Source organism: Cnephaeus nilssonii (assembly GCF_951640355.1).
Source record: "Cnephaeus nilssonii genome assembly, chromosome: 18".
NCBI classification, from domain to species: domain Eukaryota; kingdom Metazoa; phylum Chordata; class Mammalia; order Chiroptera; family Vespertilionidae; genus Cnephaeus; species Cnephaeus nilssonii.
Window position 1 is genome coordinate 24117415 of NC_137089.1, and position 12989 is coordinate 24130403.

Here is a 12989-nt window from a genome sequence, read left to right on the forward strand (position 1 = left end):
CAATAATTTGTATCTCATGATGAGCACTGTGCTAAGCATTTTATATTCCACCAAACAAAGACAAGTAGGTTGGCCCTCTGGTGAGTGGTTTAGAACAGCTAAAGCTTAAAAAAGTAAAGTATTATATCTATAGTTTTCTAAACTCAAGAACTTTAACTGAAATAGTCTTAGCAGAAATACACGTACTATGTTATTCACATTTCTTTCAGCAAGCTAATGTATTAATATAGAAGAGAAAAAGGTAGCCTGAATATTCCAGCGTGGAGTGTATCAACTGTGTAAATCAGTATTTCCTTTATATTATCTATTTTCCCCCATTCAGTGATTTATAAAAGTCTATTTGCCAAATGAATTTTTATTTTTCTAAAATGTCCACAAACAGAATAAGAAACATAAGTGATACTTTTGCAGAAATAAACTCAAGCACAATCACAACGCATGAAAAGTACTTCAAAACCAGGACACTGACATTGGTACAGCGTGTGCAATACATCTTTGCCACATGTGTGGATTTATGTAACCATCACCTGAGCATAAGATACAAAGTTATTTCATCATCACAGAGCTCTCTCTGACACTATCCCTTGCCACCCCATTCCTTGCTTGGTACCATTCCTAAGCCCTGACAACCACCATTCTCTTTTTCATCACTAATTCTGTCATTTTGAAAATGTTGCAGAAATTGAATTGTATAGTATGTGACTTTTTGAATGGCTTTTAGTAGTATGTTCCTTTTTATTGCTGAGTAGCATTCCATGGGATGGATATACTACAACTTATTTAGCAATTCATCTCTTGAAGGACATTTTGGTTGTCTCCAGTTTTCAGCTATTGAAAATAAAACTGCTATAAATATTTGTGTATATAGACCCTTTGTGAGCATAAGTTTTCATTTCTCTGAGACAAATGTCCTGAAGTGTGATTTCTGTATAGCATGGGTAAGTGTATGTCTATTTTTTAAAGAAACGTCAATACAACTCCTAGCAAAATCTTACTGAGATTTTTGTTATTGGTACTGACAAGAATTTTTTCTAAAATTATATGGAAAGGCAAAAGAACTAGAATAGCTAAAACTATATACCAATTTCAAGACTTATTATATAGTCAACACTACAAGGCAGAGAGAAAGACAGATTAATGGAATAAAACAGAGAATCCAGAAATAGATCCATAAAAATAAGCCCAACTGATTTTTCACAAAAATGCAGAAGCAATTCAAAGGAGGAAGAATAGTCTTTGCAACAAATGCTGCTTGAGTGATTGGATATTGTCCACAGGCAATCTCCCCTCCTCCCCCCTCCAAAAAAAAAAACCTTGACCCAAACCTCACATTACATTAACAATTAATTTAAAACAAATCACAGACTTATGCAAAACTATAACTTAAAAAAAAAAACACAAAAACACTACAGGGAAAACCTTCGGTACCTAAAACTTGGTTAAGATTTTTTAGATGACACCAAAAACATATCCCATAAGAGAAAAAAAATCTGATAAACGGTCTTTAATCAAATAAAAAATTTTGCTCTACAAAGGAGTTCACTAAGGATGCAAAAATAAGATACAGTGAGAAAAATATATTTGCAAACCCCATATAAGACAGGGACCAGGATCTAGAATATACAAAAACCTCTCAAAACCAGACTTAAAAAATCTAATTAGAAAATGAGCAAAAGAAATTTCATAGAAGAGGGTATACTGATGGCAAATAAGAACAACAAAAGATGCTCAACACCAATATTAATAGATTTCAATGCACACCTATTACAAGAGCAAAAATAAAAATTAATGTTAACACCAGTGCTGATGAGGATACAGAGAAGAACCTCTTATTCACTGCTAGTGTAATGTAAAATTTCTTTTGAATTAGCTTAAAAAAGATCCAGAGAAAGTTAACTCTAATTTTCTTGTTTTTACAGAGACTAAATTTTAAAATAACTTTGCTTACTGTACTTCCAATTAAAAATTGCACCAATTCTTTCCAATGATTTACAGAAAGTACACATTAGTTAAATGCCTCACAGGCAAGAGATTTCATGCCTGTCAACAATGTTTGGGAGGGTGGAGGAGCAAGAGTAATTTACTAGTAGTAAGGTTTGCCTCATCTCCATTTTCCATCATAGCAAAGGGTTCTGAAATTCTCCTTTGAACAGATGCTCTCAGGAGATCATTAATTCACACTTGGAAATTTTTCTCAAAAGAAAAAAATAAAACAGGTTTCATCAATTGCCTATGTAGTGAACTCTATTTAAAATGTAGAGTTAAGAAAAGAACTAAGGAATAAGAATTCAGATCAAACACTCTAAGGTAGAAGCACTAATAATACCTCAAGTGTATGTTATACCCCACTTAGCAATTTGTCATAATCAAAGACAGCTTCCTATGTTGCAAATTAATGCTTCTACTTGAAGCCTTAAGGTTTGTTAGCACAAAAATTAAGCTCCCTGCACAGCATTTTGTAGCAATCCAATATGGCAGGGTGTTCTTAGAAAGTCACTATCACACAAGTCCCATGTTCACTACACAAGACAGTTGTGCTCCAAATAAAAACTCTAATATTTAGCTCCTAGAACACTGCCGGCCGAATGACAACTACTAAATATGTGCTTAATGAATAAGGAAATGAGATACACCAAGTGATCTAATAGTTGACATATGTAAATAATTCTGGAGATTTCAGAAATTAAAACTACTGGCACTTCTCAACAGCTGTCAGTAGTTCATGGCCAGCACTTCAGCTGCTAGTTAGAGTACCATGCCTAAAATATCCCAGCTATGCAGAGGCAGAGATTCCTAAATAGATGCTTTCTTGGCATGGGATTTTTTTTTTTTTTGGGGGGGGGGGGGGAGGTGAAGGAGTAACTAAAGCAGAGTGGCACTAAAGCTATTTTGGGAAACAATTAGTAAGAGGAAAGCACCCTAATAACTAAAGGAAGCCTGAGATATGTGGTGGATCAACTATTGGCTTATATCTAAAAAAGGAGAAAGTGTAATCATTGTTGCCTTTTAAACCATTTCCCTTCTTAATAATACCAAACTTTAACCAATCTTAAAACAAAAAAGTTGATTAATCTCTGCAAGTTTTGAAGATGGAAGAGTCTAAATTTTGCCAACCCTTTACAAAAGATCTTAGCAAAAAGCCAACATCCCAGAGCATAGTTCAGAAACTTATTTCTCAAATTCTTCCTAAAGCAGCAAACGACATTTTTCAATTGATCCTAAAAAATAAATTTAAGTCTGGTGTGAAATGGCAGAAAGATTGATAGTTTAGAACACATTCAGGAATGCAAAAACCCCAGCATTTTCTAAAAGATCTTTTCAAAAAGCCAAAATCAAATTACAGGTCATGTAAATACAATGATGTTACAATATTTCATTCATCTGTTAGAAGCAAGGCGTCAGGACGGTGGTTTGTATAAATTCATATGGCCTCTCTGAAAGGCAATTTTGCAACATCTTATGAAAATTCAAACACTCATACTTTCTAATCAGAAATTGTACTGCCAGCAATAGTGCCAAAGATATACATAGAGATGTGTAGCATTAATAAGGAATTTTTCAAATTTTAGTAAAGCTCTAAGTATTTTATGTATCTATCCTCTTTACAACAACCCTATAAAATAAATTTATACTGGCCCATTTTGCAGTCCATAAAACAAAGAAAAGGAGATGATAATAAGTAATGTGCCAAAGGTCACTAATGTTTAATGTAAGCAGGACTTGAACTTCAGAACCCACATCTCTAACTGTAACACTACGTTGCCTTGCCAGCATGACTTTTAACAGCAAAAGATTAGAAATACAGTAACCTGCCTGGGCAGTAATAACAGACTTCCAACAAATGAATACAGCCTTAAATAATGATAATACATGTATTAAAAAGAGGGCTCTCTATGTAAATTACCTGCACTTGCATAAACCGGACATATCTGTTGTGCAAATGAAAGTGATGACACTGGTCACCTTTGGAAAGTGGGTCTGCAGGGAAAGCGAGGCCGACCCTTTTGTACTATTTTTAAACCTTGGAACATACACATACATCACCTTTTCAAAGTAAAATTACATTGGGAAACAAGACCACTCCGTTAACTAGCAAGTTAAGCTGCTTATCTGTGTAGTTCACTTTCCTTAACTATAAAAACCTGGAAGGTTGAAATTTAGTGGTTTACTACCTGTGGAAAATGTCAATACCTAAGGTAAGAATGGAACTCTCTCTTTGGGGTGTAGGAGAGGCTAGTGGAGTGTTTCAGGGACAGAAGGTATTTCCAATCTGCACACTATAGAGCATTCTTTGAGCAAGAGTTTTACAATCAGTTCTCGGTTCAAATTCAGCTCCCTCCTTAGTTGTTTTATAATGAATGGTTAGAATCTCAGCTTTCTCATCTATAAAGTGGGAATAATATTTACCAAACTGGATTATGAGCATACTGCATAAGTATGAGACAGCACCACTGTCAATGAAAATAATTTCCAAAAAAAAATATCACACAACATATACCAATCAGCATGATCATGCCTAACAATTTTGACATTACATTTAAACAAAATATGTACTTCTCAAGAAATAGATGTTTCTCTTTTGTACCAAACTACAAAGATAAAATTTCTCATAAGTAGGAATTTATCAGGAAAGAAATTCTCAACTTCAAGAATACTTTAAACATATACTACACTCTAAGTGGAGAACCTAATTCTAGAGTATGTGAATGTGTTGCCTTTATAAACACACACACAAAAAAGGCAAATAAAGGTCAGACTCTCCCAATGTAATTAATTCTGACTTGTGTACAAAAAAAAAGCACTGTTAGTTATGCACTTCCTGTCATCTCCGCTATCTACAACTGTTAAGTAAATCAATCAATGGACATGGCGCATGCCTCATCAATGTCTTGCTTCAGAAACAATTGTTAGTTGCCTCCAACATTAAACAAAGACACTTAATGACTCTACAACTTAGGAAAGATTCCCCAGCCTGTCACCAAAATTCCGGCAGACTCCCACAGCTCACTGGCATTTACATTCATTAAAAAAAAACAACAACACAAACACACAACAGGAACGTTTTTCCCCCCTGAAATTGAGTACTTATTCCAAACGGTGTAACGGGAGCAAATACGAACTTTCGCTTGTAAAGAGAAGCCGATACACACAACCCTTTACCAGAAACCCTTAAAAACACAAGCGCGTTGCTGCACGCTGAAGGCGGCCTAAGAAATCCTAAGGTGGCCAGACAAGACAGACCCTCCAGCATCTCCCCCTTCCCAATTTGAAGGCCCCCGAGTCTGGCAGCACAACCCGACAGCGACCCAGTATCACAGACATTCGCAGAGCCCTTCTCAGCTGGGAAAATGACACCCAGCATTTGTGAGAAGCACACACCTCTCCAGGGCGTCTCTCCCCCATCCCACAGCCTTCACCATTAGAAAAGTCGGAGGGGGGGGCGGGGGGAAGAGGACCAATTCTGCCGAGTTCCTAGGTCGCGTTTTCTATTGGTCTGCCCAGTACTAATTTCCCAGCGTTACATTTTTCGTGTAAAAAAGGGAGGGGGGGGGAATGGAAGCAGCTGCAGCCTCCCGCCGCCCTCCGGCCCCGCCGCGCCCGCACGTCTGCGACCCCCGCACCCCAGCTCGCCGCCCGCAGCCGCCCCTCGGCGCTGACACCGCGGGCGCCGGGCCCGCCGCCGCCCGGATCCCGCGTCCTCCCCGCCAGCCATTTTCACCCGAGGAGTAGGCGGCCCGGTCCCTAGAGCGGGCTCGTTCAAACTCTCCCTCCGCGCCTCTAGGTTTCCTCGGGGCGGTGCTGCTCCCCAAGGAACCTGCAGAGTAACGGCTTTGGTGGTCGTGGAACGGACCGGAACTAATGGTTACCGAGCGGGCGACGATGCGGGCCTGGGCTGTGCGGGTCCCCGTCCAGGGCGGGCCGGGGCGCAGGGGCCTGGGCGGGCGGCGCCGCCTCCGCTCGGGGGCTCCCTGGGTGGCTGCCCGACCAGCATCCCGCGGCGCGGCGAGTGCCGCCTTCTCCCGCCCCCCCAGCCCCAGGGTCCAGCTCCCCAACGGCGAGACGGCGGCGAAGGGGTGGGGGGGAGGGAGCCGGAGGGGAAGAAGGGGTCGGCGAGGATCTCACCTTGCTCTCCGCCGGGAGTCGGGCGGGCTGGGTGGCCTGGGGAGGGGAAAAGGGTCGGGGAAGGGGTGGGGAAAGGGGGGTGCCCCTGTGAGGTCTAGCTTCGCAGCCGCCCCCGCCGCCGCCGCAGCCGCCGCCTCCTTTCCGATTCACTCAAACAAACAAGATGGCTGCCGTTACGCCGCGGCTCTTCCTGCCGCCCAAATTCTCGGTTCAAATCGGCAGGATGTTTACGGTCAAAAAGGGTTCCTGTGCGCCTGCGCAGCTGACGTCAGACCCCGACGGAGCGACGCAGGCGCAATGACCGTTTCCTTTTCTTTAGAACCCGCCTCCCGCTGGTACAGCCTCTGACTGCGCAGGCGCAAAGGTGATTCTCTCTGGCTAGAGGGTCTCGGAGGGTGGCTGCCCTGGAAAGCGGCGCACGCGCAGTTGCTTGCAAATAAAGTCATTCATTTGGCTTTATTCTTGCGGTTGTTTTTAAAGGAAAGAACGGACGTTGTGCCGTTTTGTGTGCCACTCACACAAAAATTCATTTTAATGGTTCCGTAACGCCGAAGGTAACATAAAACCCTTAAACAAGTTCCATAAAATGTAGGGGTTCATTCAGTCAGTCAACCTATGTTTATACATGGTCATCTCTCAACTGCATCATGTGAGAGCGAGGGTCTGGAATACGATGCTGAATACAACGGAGATAGCAGCTGCCTTCAGGAAGCCTGGGGACTCCCTCCCTCCCCTTCTATACAATCTTCCATAGCTTTAGGGTATTACCCCCAATGCCTAAGATAACACAGCGATCTAGCCTCTGCCTTCTGCTCCAGCTTCCTCTCTTGCCAACCGTGCTTCAGTCACCCTGCCTTTTATTTAAAAAATATATATTTGTATTGATTTCAAAAAAACGAAGGGAGTGGGAGAGATAGAAACATCAGTGATGAGAGAGAATCACTGATCGGCTGCCTCCTGCATGCCCCACACTGGGGATCAAGCCCCCAACCTGGCATGAGCCCCAACTGGGAATCTAACCCTGACCTCTTGATTCACCGGTCAACGCTCAACCACTGGGCAACCCTGCCTTTTAAACTGTCAAAGGTACCATGATCACTTGCTGTTCCCTGTGCTTAGAACAGTCTTGCATTTCCATCCCCTCCTCGTAATCTCCCACATCTTAGTTCAAAAGTCACTGTTTTTTTAATTCAAATATTTATTACATTTCAAAAATGTCTCTGGACTTGAAACAGCTACATGCGTAATTAAATTGAAAGGGCATTCTAATTAGTAACACCCACAGTATGTCCTTTTTCTTTATTTTTATCTTTATTGATTAAGGTATTACATATGTGTCCTTATCCCCCTATTGCCTCCCCACCTCCGCTTGTGCCCTCACTCCTTAGTGTCTGTGTCCATTGGTTAGGCTTATATGCATTCATACAAGTCCTTTGGTTGATCTCTCCTCCTTAACCCAACCCTCCCCTGCCTTCCCTCTGAGGTTTGTCTGTCTGATCCATGCTTCTCTGTCTCATCGATGCTTCTCTGTCTCTGGATCTGTCTTTCTTCATCAGTTTATGTTGTTCATTATATTCCACAAGTGAGTGGGATCAGGTGATATTTATCTTTCTCTGACTGACTTATTTCACTTAGTACAATGCTCTCCAGGTCCATCCATAAGTCTTCCCTAATCCTCTGTGTTACTTAGGGTAACACTATTACTCTAAAAAATGGTTCCCCCTCTACACATAAATTCCAGGACTTAACGGAATGGCCCCCTCAATTACTGCCTGTATGACAATAAGTAGCTTTAGCTTCAGGTTTCTCCCCTGAGGGTGGTTGTGAACATTCAGGAATTAATACATGTGGAGGCTTTTGGAATGGCTAATGGCAATTTGCATATAATCTAACTTATCTTTATTACTATTTTCATTGTCATTGTCACCATTATCCTCCTCTATAAATTTCTGTTCTCAGAGAACAGCACTCAGAACTAGACAAAATGCTCCTAACCACAGAAGAGAGTTAAGGGGTCACCTTTTTGACGTGGACACCTATACTTGTAATCCAGCCCAATCATGTGTTAGTTTTTATTTTTAACTGCCTGTTTTGTAATTTCTTAAAAGATGGAGGAATAATTTACTTATCTGTCATAGTTTCTGAGTGCAGACACAGAAACTATGTGTGGGAAAGAAATATGCTGGGAAACAGACATTTAAGCACATAGATTCCTCCGTGTGAATATGCTCTTTGGGTTCAAATTCATCTCTTCTTCCTCCCTGATGTTTTACCACATGTACTTTACCTAACATTTCTGGGCTTTGACTTTTTTTTAATCTATAAAACCAGGGATAATACTTTTCATAATTGTTGAAAGAATGAAATGAGATCATATACACAAAGCACTTAGCATAGTGATTGGAACTGAGTACTCAATAAATTGTGACTGTTAGTCTGGTTCCTTCTACCTTCTGAGTAATGAAATATTTGCAACAAGGTATGGCAGATATTTATTAGATATTCAACTTTTAAGAACATCAGCAAATACCGTATTTTCTGGCGTATAAGACGACTGGGCGTATAAGATTTTCCTGGGTTAAAAAGTCATCTTATATGCTGGAAAATACGGTACCTGGACATTCCAAATACTCCTCTTAACTATACTTTGCTCTATTTCCATTTTGTAATCCTTCCTTGAAAAAGTTTTCCTCTCTTTCTGTCTGTCTGTCTCTCTATCTCCTTACCTTTCTATCTCTATCTCTCTTTTTCCAATACTGAACTCCCAAGGAACTATCGCTTCTTTTCTCCCGAATCATTTATTCTTTTTTTCCCTTTTTTAAAAAAATATATTTTATTGATTTTTTACAGAGAGGAAGGGAGAGGGATAGAGAGCCAGAAACATCAATGAGAGAGAAACATCGATCAGCTGCCTCCTGCACACCCCCCACCGGGGATGTGCCCGCAACCAAGGTACATGCCCCTGACCGGAATCGAACCTGGGACCCTTCAGTCCACAGGCCAGTGCTCTATCCACTGAGCCAAACCGGTTACGGCTGAACCATTTATTCTTAACCAATAGATCTCCACCTAAGCCCACCTTCCCTTTCATACATTAAAAAAAATTATCTTTATTGTTGAAAGCATTATACAGATGTCCCCTTTTCCTTACCATTGCATTTTTATGTAATTTCTTCACATACAACTTTAGTCCCCTCAATCTGCTGGATTTGGTTCTTTTGAACAAGGTATATATTCCGCTCTGGCTTAAAGTCCCATCCTGTCAACATAGTCATTCATCCCCTTGTACAAAAATGTTGAGTGAAGGTTTCTTGCTACAGAATTTAGCTGCAGTCAATATGGCCCTTACCTGGAAATACTTATTTAATAAATGTGCATTTGTAAGTTTTAATAATCTTGAATCTGTTTGATTGAAACCATGGCAGGACAAACTCCAATTACAAATTTAATCTTCCTTCAGTTGAAAATGGTCTACTTTTCTGATTACTAACTTGATGACCAGTGTGATTTAGTTCAATCAATGTCTGAAACTTGATACTGCAACTGTCTTAAGTATAGAACAAAACAGAGTTTTTGTGAGATAAAAACTTCCAGAAAGGGATGACCAATGAATAGCAGCAGAGTTGTTTAAGACTTACACAATTTTATAGACTTTCTCCTCTAAATTGCCAAATCTTTAAAACAGAACGTAAACATATATATAGCAAGTAGGAGGGATTAGGTTGAGAGAGAAATCAGGAAAACAGGTTTTTTGGTTTTTTTTAAGGAATATTTCAATGTTAGTAATGTTGAGAATTAAGTATGTTATACCAGAATAAAAAATTATTTAAATAAAGAAACATCAAAGTATAAAATATTTGTTGCATGAGGTTTCAAAAGTTGATTTTAAAAAGTCCAAAAAGAGTGAATAGCCTGTTTAAGATTTGGGGTTAAGCAGGGAAAAAGAGACAGTGATTGAAAAAAAAAAAAAAAACAGGTTATGGCTTCTCTCCTAATGACAACAGTCTTTTTGTCCCTAAAAGGGATAGTGATATTTTTGTAAAAAAAAGGAAATGAATTTTAAGAATAACAATCATAATACAAATGTTATAATTAGACACAGAAATGATAAAAGGAATTAAGGACAACACATCAATATTGAAATATCAATTCTTAATACAGAGGGTTTTATAAGCCATGGAAATGGTAGATTTCATACACAGACAAATGCACATGTGGTCTGAGTCAGGACTGTGCTCCTGAGAGAGGTTGCAAACATCCCTGTCAGGGCTACATTATGGGTCAGCAAACAAAGATCACCAGGCCCAGAAGCAGGCCCACAGATGTTGCAGTTGTCTGGGCCACATCGGACTATGAGTTTAAGAACGGAGGTGGATGTCTTGGCCACCATAAATAATGCTGCAGTGAACACAGGGGTACTCTTCACAAATAAAGACAGGGTGTCCCAGAAAATGTATGCACACTTTAACAGCTGATAGCTCAATTTTGAAAATGAAATGTATTTTAATGAACACTGCCTTTATAATTATTCAAAGTGTTTGTATATACTTTTTGGGACACCCTATATTTAAATTTTTTTTTTTTTAGTAGACATGGAAACAACTGAAGTGTGCTTTGATAAATGATTGGATACAGAAGATGGGGTACATACACTACAATGGAATACTACTCAGCCATCAGAAAAGATGAAATGCTGCCATTTGCAACAACATGGATGGGTCTTGAGAATATCATGCTAAGCAAAATAATTCAGATGAAAAAATAAGCCAAGAACCTTAGGATTTTATGCATATGTGGGATATAGAACCGAAAGCAACAAACAAGACAAGCAAGCAAACAAAAACTTACAGACACAGGCAGTATGGTGGTTATTAGAGGGAAAGGGGACTGCGGGGGTCGGGGGAGGATGTAGTAAAGGGTAAATGGAGTAAAACATATGGTGATGAAAGAAGATTTGACTTTTGGGCGTGGACACACAATACAATATACAGGTGATACATTATAGAATCATATACCTAAAACCTATATCATTGCCCTAACTGGTTTGGCTCAGTGGGTAGAGCATCGGCCTGCAGACTGAAGGGTCCCAGTTTCGATTCCGGTCAAGGGCATGTACCTTGGTTGTGTGCACATCCCCAGTAGGGTGTGTGCAGGAGACAGCTGATCGATGTTTCTCTCTCATCGATGTTTCTAACTCTCTATCCCTCTCCCTTCCTCTCTGTAAAAAATCAATAAAATATATTAAAAAACAAAAATAAAACCTGTATCATTTTATTAATCAATGTCACTCCAATGAATTTAATAAATTAAACAAAAGAACTGATGTTGAGACCAGGGAAGCTTCCGAGGCAGAAGCTGGTTTAGGGTCTATGTTAATCACTTGGACTTTTCTCAGAAAATGTCTTATGCTAACAACATTGCAATGCTGGAAGCAGCTTTAACTCTTTAGCTGGAAGTTTTTGTCACTGACTATTCTGATGCCTTTCCTCTGTTTTTAAGCCCACCATCTCTTCTGTAATAATGATGTGTCTTTGAGAATAATGGGTGCTTACCGAGAAGCAGGTGGATGGTGTTTCCTCTGAACCCCTCTAGCCATTCCAGAATGCAGGCATGTTGTTATCAGATGGTATGCACTATTCCCTTCATTCTGCAAAAATGCTTTCAAAAATATTAGGGCAAACTGGGGGAAAACAAAGGTGGGGTTAATCTCTTAAAACCTATGCACCAAAAAAATGGTAACAATCCTAATTTAAAAGAAAACCTCGCAGTATGGTAAAGACAGTCTATTCAATAAATGGCGGTGGGAAAATTGGACAGGTACATGCAAAAAAATAAATGAAACTAGACCACCTTCTTACATCATATACAGTAATAAACTAAAAACGGATTACAGACTTAAGTGTAAGACCTGAAACATCAAACTCCTAGAAGTAAAACATAGGCAGTAAAATCTAGGACATTTCTCTTAGCAATATATTTTTTTAACATATCTCCTCGAGCAAGGGAAACAAAAGAAAAAACAAACAAACAAACAAAAAGTTTCTGCATAGCAAGGGAACCCATCAACAAAATGAAAAGACAAGGTCACATTAAGCTGCGCGTGGCTTCAGGGGCATCTTTGGGAATCAGCAACATGGCAGAAGACATCAAGACCAAAATCAAGAACTACGGGACTGCTCCTTTTGGCAGCCGCTTCCCCAACCAGAACCAGATCAGGAACTATTGGCAGAACTACCTGGACTCCCACTGCTGTGAGCGGGCAATGACTGCTAAAGGGGGTGATGCCTCCGTGTGTGAATGGTACCGCGTGTGTACAAGTCCCTGTGCCCCATATCCTGGGTTTTGGCCTGGGGTGACCGCTGGGCAGAAGGCACGTTTCCTGGGAAGGTCTGAACTGAATGCACCCCTGTCCTCTGTCATCCATCCTTCTCCCAGGGAGGTGAGGGGGGCCTGGGTATGTCCCACCCTAGAATCCTGAATTATGGCTTAACTAACAATAAATACTTGTTAGAAAAATATCAAAAAAGAAAAAAAAGAAAAGAAAAGACAACCTACTGAATGGGAGAACATAGTCACCAATGAATGATACCTCTGATAAGAAGTTAGTATTCAAAATTTATAAAGAACTCAGATAACTCAACACCAGAAAAACTAACAATTCAATTAAAAAGTGGGCAGAAGACCGGAATAAACACTTCTCCAAAGAGAAACTACAGATGGCCAATTGACATAGGAAAAGTTGCTCAGCATCACTAATCGTCAGAGAAATGCAAATCAAAATCACAATGAGATACTACCTCACACCTGTCAGGAAACTATCATCAATAAACAACAAGTGTTGGCAAGGATGTGGAGAAAAGGGAACC

At 40.1% G+C, this 12989-nt stretch overlaps 1 protein-coding gene and 1 pseudogene across 3 annotated transcripts in view; one reads left to right on the forward strand and one right to left on the reverse strand.

Annotated features, from left to right (window-relative positions):
* Window positions 1–6315, reverse strand: part of RAD21 (RAD21 cohesin complex component) — a 29324-nt gene extending 23009 nt beyond the window's left edge. Inside the window, exon 1 of one of the 2 annotated variants that reach the window (XM_079796472.1) lies at window positions 5868–6024. The gene's annotated coding sequence lies outside the window, so the exon portion shown is untranslated. Of the gene's footprint in view, window positions 1–5867; window positions 6025–6123 lie in introns of those variants that run through there. The other variant, XM_079796471.1, reaches the window with a different exon arrangement.
* A 5941-nt stretch (window positions 6316–12256) lies between these two features.
* On the forward strand, window positions 12257–12516 carry LOC307114109 (cytochrome c oxidase subunit 6B1-like; annotated as a pseudogene). Its single transcript has one exon. The product of its transcript is annotated as a cytochrome c oxidase subunit 6B1-like (transcript).
* Window positions 12517–12989: the final 473 nt, after the last annotated feature.